The sequence below is a fragment of the Sus scrofa genome, chromosome 3, assembly GCF_054392235.1.
Source record: "Sus scrofa isolate SSC_HxYL_T2T_F1_AM1 chromosome 3, Sscrofa_HxYL_maternal_Yorkshire_Landrace_v2.0, whole genome shotgun sequence".
Classification (NCBI taxonomy): Eukaryota; Metazoa; Chordata; class Mammalia; order Artiodactyla; family Suidae; genus Sus; species Sus scrofa.
The window spans coordinates 84,681,955-84,688,434 of NC_139385.1; the positions used below are offsets into that span (position 1 = coordinate 84,681,955).

Genomic DNA, 6,480 nt, shown 5'->3' on the forward strand with positions numbered 1-6,480 from the left:
GACGTGGGCCCAAACAGCATATCCCAGGGCATTTTTCGTCAGGCTGCTGTGAACTAACAAAGTCAGGAAACTTGAAAATAAGATTTGTCATCTTGTGGGAGAGGCTATCTTTATGTGAAAGCTGCCTTCATAGTTATCTGTGGTTCAAAGCTTCCGTTCCTGAGGCACAGTAAACAGGGATCCTGATGCTGGGGTAAAACTAAGCTTTCTTTAATGTTGCTGGCAATTAAATCTTTGGTGGGTTCATCCAGTTTGTTTATTTGTGTGTTTAATTTTATTGGAATATAGTCAACTTACAAAGTTGTGTTAATTTAACACGTACAGCAAAATAAATCCATTATACATATACATATATACATTCCTTTTCAGATTCTTTTCCCATATAGCTAATTACACAGTATGGAGTAAGCTTCCCTGTGCTATACAGTAGGTCCTTGTTACCTCTCCATTTTATATATCGTAGTGTGTATATGTCAGTCCCAAACCTCTCATTTATCCTTCCCCTCTGCCACGTTTCCCCTTTGGTAAACATAAGTTTGAGTCTGTTTCTGTTTTCTAAGTTCTATTGTGTTTTTTTTTATTAGATTCCACATATCAGTGATTGCATATGATATTTGTCTTTGTCTGGCTTATTTCACTTTATATGACAATCTATAGGTCTATCCATGCTGCTGCAAATGGTATTATTCGTGATTTTTATGGCTGAGTAATAGTCCAGTGTATATATGTACCCCATCTTCCTTATCCAGTCCTCTCTTAATGGACATTAATGTTGCTTCCATGTCTTGGCTGTTATAAGTTGTGCTGCAATGAACATTGGGGTGCATGTATCTTTTCTAATTATGATTTTCTCAGGATTTATGCCCAGCAGTGGGATTGCTGGATCATATGGTAGTTCTATATTTAGTTTTTTGGGTTTTTTTTTTTTGTCTTTTTGACTTTTCTGGAGCCACTCCCTTGGCATATGGAGGTTCCCAGGCTAGGGGTCTAATCGGAGCTGCAGCCACCAGCCTACGTCAGAGCCACAGCAATGCCAGATCCGAGCTGCGTCTGCGACTTACACCACAGCTCATGGCAATGCCAGATCCGTAACCCACTGAGCAAGGCCAGGGATCGAAGCCTCAACCCTATGGTTCCTAGTCAGATTCATTAACCACTGAGCCATAACGGGAACTCCTATTATTTAGATTTTTTTAAGGAAATTTATACTGTTCTCCATATTGGTTGCACCAGCTTACATTTGCACCAACAGTGTAGGACTGTTCCCTTTTCTCCACATCTTCTACAGCATTTATTATTTGTAGATTTTTTTTTTTTTTTTTAAGGGCTGCGCCTGTGTCATGTGGAAGTTCCCAGGCTAGGGGTTGAATTGGAGCTACAGCCAGCCTGTGTCACAGCCATAGCAACACAGGATCTGAGATGCATCTGCAACCTACACCACAGCTCACGGCAACGCTGGATCCTTAACCCACTGAGCGAAGCCAGGAATTGAACCCATATCTTCATGGTTCCTAGTCAGGTTCGTTAACCACTGAGCCACGAAGAGAGCTCCTATTATTTGTAGAATTTTTGATAATGGTCATTCTGACTGGTATGAGATGATACTTCATTGTAGTTTTGATTTGTATTTCTAATAATCAGTGATATTGAGCATCTTTTCATTTGCTTTTTTGGCCATCTCTCTGTCTTCTTTGGCAAAATGTCTGTTTAGATCTTCTCACCATTTTTTTAACTGTTTTTTTTTTTATGTAAAGCTGTATGAGCTGTTTGTATATTTTGTAGATAAATCCCTTTTTGGTCACTTCATTTGCAAAGATTTCTCTGATTCTGTGTGGGTTGTTTTTTCACTTTTTTAATGGTTTCCTTTGCTCTGCAAAAGCTTTTATATTTAATTAAATCCCATTGGTTCATTTTTGTTTTTATTTTTACTACTCTAGAAGTAGATTAAAAAAAGATATTGCTGCAATTTATGTCAAAGAGTGTTCTGCCTGTGTTTTCTTCTAGGAGTTTTATAGTATCCAGTCTTACATTTAGGTCTTCAATCCATTTTGAGTTTATTTTTTTGTCTTGTATAAGAAGAGTGTTCTTTTTTTAAATTTTTCTGATTTTTTCCCATTATACTTGATTTACTGTATTCTGTCAATTTCTACTGTACAGCAAAGTGACCCAGTCATACATATAAGTAAGAGAGTGTTCTAATTTTATTCTTTTACATGTAGATGTCCAGTTTTCCCAGCACCACTTATTGAAGGAACTCTTTTCTCCATTGTATATTCTTGCCTCCTTTGTCATAGATTAATTGACTATAGGTATATGGATTTATTTCTGATTTTCTATCCTGTTCCACTGATCTGTGTCTGTTTTTGTGCCAGTACCATACTGCTTTGAAGATTGTAGCTTTGTACTATAGTCCAAGGTCAAGGAGCCAGATTCCTGTCCTCCAGCTCTGTTTCTTCTTTCTCAAGATTGCTTCAGCTATTTGAGGTCTTTTGTGTTTCCATACAAATTAAATTTTTTTTTGTTCTAGTTCTGTGAAAAATTGGTAATTTAATTGGGATTGCACTGAATCTATAGGTTGCCTTGGGTAAAATAGTCTTTTTGGTGATAGTGATTCTTCCAATCCAAGAACATGGTATATCTTTCCATTTCTGTCGTCTTTGATTTCTTTCAAAAGGGTCTTATAGTTTTCAGTATTTTGCTTCCTTAGGTAGGTTTATTCCTAGGTAATTTATTCTTTTTGATGTGATGATAAATGGGATTGTTTCCTTAATTTCCCCTTCTGACCTTTCATTGCTAGTGTATAGGAATGCAAGAGATTTCCGTGCATTAATTTTGTATCCTGCAACTTTACCAAATTCATTGATGAGCTCTAATAATTTTCTGGCAGCTTCTTTAGGGTTTTCTATGTATAGTATCATGTCATCTGCAAACAATGACAATTTTACTACTTCTTTTACAATTTGGATTCCTTTTATTTCTTCTTCTTTTCTGATTTCCATGGGTAGGACTTGCAAAACTATGTTGACTAAAAGTGGCAAGAGAGGACATCCTTGTCTTGTTCCTGATCTTAGAAGGAATCCTTTCAGATTTTCACCACAGAGAATGATGTTAGGTATGGGTTTGTCATATATGGCCTTTATTTTGTTGAGGTAGTTTCCCTTTATGCCCACTTTCTAGAGGGTTTTTATCATAAATGGATGCTGATTTTTTTTTTCACTTAAAAATTTTTTTTCTTTTTAGGGCCACACCCGCGGCATATGGAGGTTCCCAGTCTAGGGGTCAAATGAGTCAGAGGTATATATGCTGGCCTATGCCACAGCCGCAGCCACAGCCACGCAGGATCCGAGCTGCATCTGTGACCAACACCACAGCTCAGGGCAATACTAGATCCTTAACACACTGAGCGAGGCCAGAGATTGAACCCGCATCCTCGTGGATCCTAGTTGGGTTTGTTAACTGCTGAGCCATGAAGGGAACTCCAAAAAATATTTTATTATAGCTAATTTACAATGTTCTGTCAATTTATGTTGTACAGCCAAGTTACATAGTTATACATATATACATTCTTTTTTTCATATTATCTTCCATTATGTTCCATCATAAGTGATTAAATATAGTTCCCTGTGCTATATAGCAGGATCTCATTGCTTATCTACTTCAAATGCAATATTTTGTACCTATTAACCCCAAACCCGAAGTCCATCCCTCTCCCTCCCCCTTGGCAACCACAAGTCTGTTCTCCATGTCCATGAGTTTGCTTCTTCTCTGTAGATAGCTTCATTTTGTGCCATATGTTAGATTCCAGATTTAAGTGTTATCATATTGTATTTGTTTTTCTCTTTGACTTATTTCACTTAATGTGAGAGTCTCTAGTTCCATCCACATTGCTGTAAATAACATTATTTTGTTCTTTTTTATGGCTGGGTAGTATTCCATAGTGTATATATACCACATCTTAATCCATTCATCTGTCATTGGACATTTAGATTGTTTCCATATCTTGGCTATTGTGAATAGTGCTGCAGTGAACATAGGGATGTAGGTATATTTTTCAGTGAAAGTTTTGTCCAGATATATGCACAGGAGTAGAATTGCTGGGTCATATGGTAGTTCTATATTCAGTTTTCTGAGGTTCCTCTGTATTGTTTTCCATCGTGGTTGTACCAATTTACATTCCTGCCAGCAGTGTAGGAGGGTTCTCTTTTCTCCACATCTTCTCCAGAATTTGTTATTTGTAGACTTACTAATGATGGCCATTCTGACTGATGTGAAGTGGTACCTCATTGTAGTTTTGATCTGCATTTCTCTGATAATTAGTGATGAACATTTTTTCATGTGCCTGTTGGCCGTCTGTATGTCTTCTTTGGAGAAATGTCTATTCAGGTCTTCTGCCCATTTTTCCATTGGGTTTTTGTTTTATTGCTATTGAGTTGTATGAGTTGTTTGTATATCTTGGATATTAGGCCCTTGTCAGTTGCTTTGAAACTATTTTCTCCCGTCCTGTAGGTTGTATTTTTGTTTTATTTAAATGTTTTCCTTTGCTGTGGAAAAACTTTTAAGTTTGATTAGATCCCATTGGTTTATTTTTATTTTTATTTCTATTGCTTTGGGAGACTGACCTAAGAAAACATTTGTATTGTTGATGTTAGAGAATGTTTTTCCTGTGTTCTCTTCTAGGAGTTTTATGGTGCCTTGTCTTACATTTAAGCCTTTAAGACATTTTGAGTTTATTTTTGTGCATGATGTGAGAGTGTGTTCTAGTTTCATTGATTTACATACAGCTGTCCAGTTTCCCCAGCACAACTTGCTGAAGAGACTTTTTCCCATTTTACTTTTTTTTTTTCCTTTTAGGGTTGCACCTACAGCATATGGAGGTTCACAGGCTAGGGGTCGAATCAGAGCTGCAGCTCCTAGTGTACACCACAGACATAGCCACGATAGATCTGAGTCATGTCTGTGACCTACACCATAGCTCAGGGCAATGCCAGATCCTTAACCCACTGAGCAAGGCCAGGGATCGAACCTGCAACCTCATGGTTACTAGTCGGATTCATTTCCACTGCACCACAATGGGAACTCCTCATTTTCCCATTTTATATTCTTGTCTCCTTTGTCAAAGATTAATTGACCATAGGGTGGGTGCTGAATTTTGCCGAAAGCTTTTTCAGCATCTATTGAGATGACCATAGGGTTTTTCATTCTTCAGTTTGTTGATGTGATGTATAACATTGGTTGATTTGCATGTATTGAAAAATCCTTACATCCCTGGGATAAATCCCACTTGATCATGGTGTATGATCTTTTAAGGTATTGCTGTATTCGGTTTGCTAACATTTTGTTGAGGGTTTTTGCATCTGCGTTCTTCAATGATATTTGCCTGTAGTTTTCTGCTGGGGGAACGAGAACAGCCAGGCTAGGACAGTGCACCTGGCTCGGCACACCTGCCCAGCCAAGGACATGAATGCCAATCAATTGCACTAGACAGGCAGCTCAGAGGGCAGACTTTTGTGCATTTTGTTCATTGGTATGTCTTCAGCTGTAAACATAGCCTGGCACAGAGCAGGTGCTCAGTCCCTATTTGTCAAATGAATGAATAAATGTGAACTAACCAAAGGGGTTAATATATTAAAAATAATGACCCTCCTAAGCTTGTGCCTTTTCTCCTCTTACTTGTGAGAAATAGGAGGGCTTTCCTGGTGTGGGTTCCCCCAACACACACACACTTTGAGGGCTCCCAGCCACACCCTAGTCCCACGGCCCTCTCCCTTCCCTGTCACCTGCCTACCCTATTGCACTAGCCAGCCTCCCTCCTTGCAAGGCTCCTTTCCATTCAACACCCACTTTTTCCAGAGCCCAACTCAAATGCCACCACTTCTGTGATTTCTTACAGCCCGTCTCTGTACCACTTTGTTCCACCAACTATCTAATGCCTAATAGTGTTAAATCATGAGTACATCTCTCTCTTTTGCACCAGACCGTGGGCTGCTGGAAAGACAGGGGAGCTGTGCACACAGCCTGCATCATCAGAGGGCTCGCAGTGAAGGAGAGCCCAGAGCAAGCAGGAGAAATGGGAGGGGAGGAGCTAGAAAAGGCCCCAACTGGAGCGACACAACCAAAGCTCCTATCACAGAATCCAAGAGCTGAAAACTTTCGGTCAGTGAAATTTTTTTTTTTTTTTTTTTTTTTTTTTTTTTTTGTCTTTTTAGGTCCACACCTATGGAGTTTCCCAGGCTAGGGGTCAAATCGGAGTTGTAGCCACCAGCCTACGCCACAGCCACATGGGATCTAAGCCATGTCTGCGACCTACCCCACAGCTCACTGCAACGGTGGATCCTTAACCCACTGAGTGAGGCCAGGGATCAAACCTGCGTCCTCATGGATACTATTTGGGTTGGTTAACTGCTGAGCCATGACGGGAACTCCCCATTAATTTTTCATGAATTTAAAAAGAAAAATCCAGTTAACTCAGTTCTGTAAGTA

At 39.2% G+C, this 6,480-nt stretch overlaps 1 protein-coding gene across 43 annotated transcripts in view; it reads left to right on the top strand.

The window, feature by feature from the left end:
• The window catches only part of ASPRV1 (aspartic peptidase retroviral like 1), a 157,167-nt gene that overhangs the window by 130,432 nt on the left and 20,255 nt on the right, over positions 1-6,480 (top strand). For 29 of the 43 annotated variants that reach the window (XR_014841771.1, XR_002342611.2, XR_014841751.1 and 26 more), the window contains one exon: positions 5,975-6,153. The exons of the other annotated variants lie outside the window; for them this stretch is intronic. The gene's annotated coding sequence lies outside the window, so the exon portion shown is untranslated. The remainder of the gene's footprint in view (positions 1-5,974; positions 6,154-6,480) is intronic. 43 annotated transcript variants of the gene reach the window in all.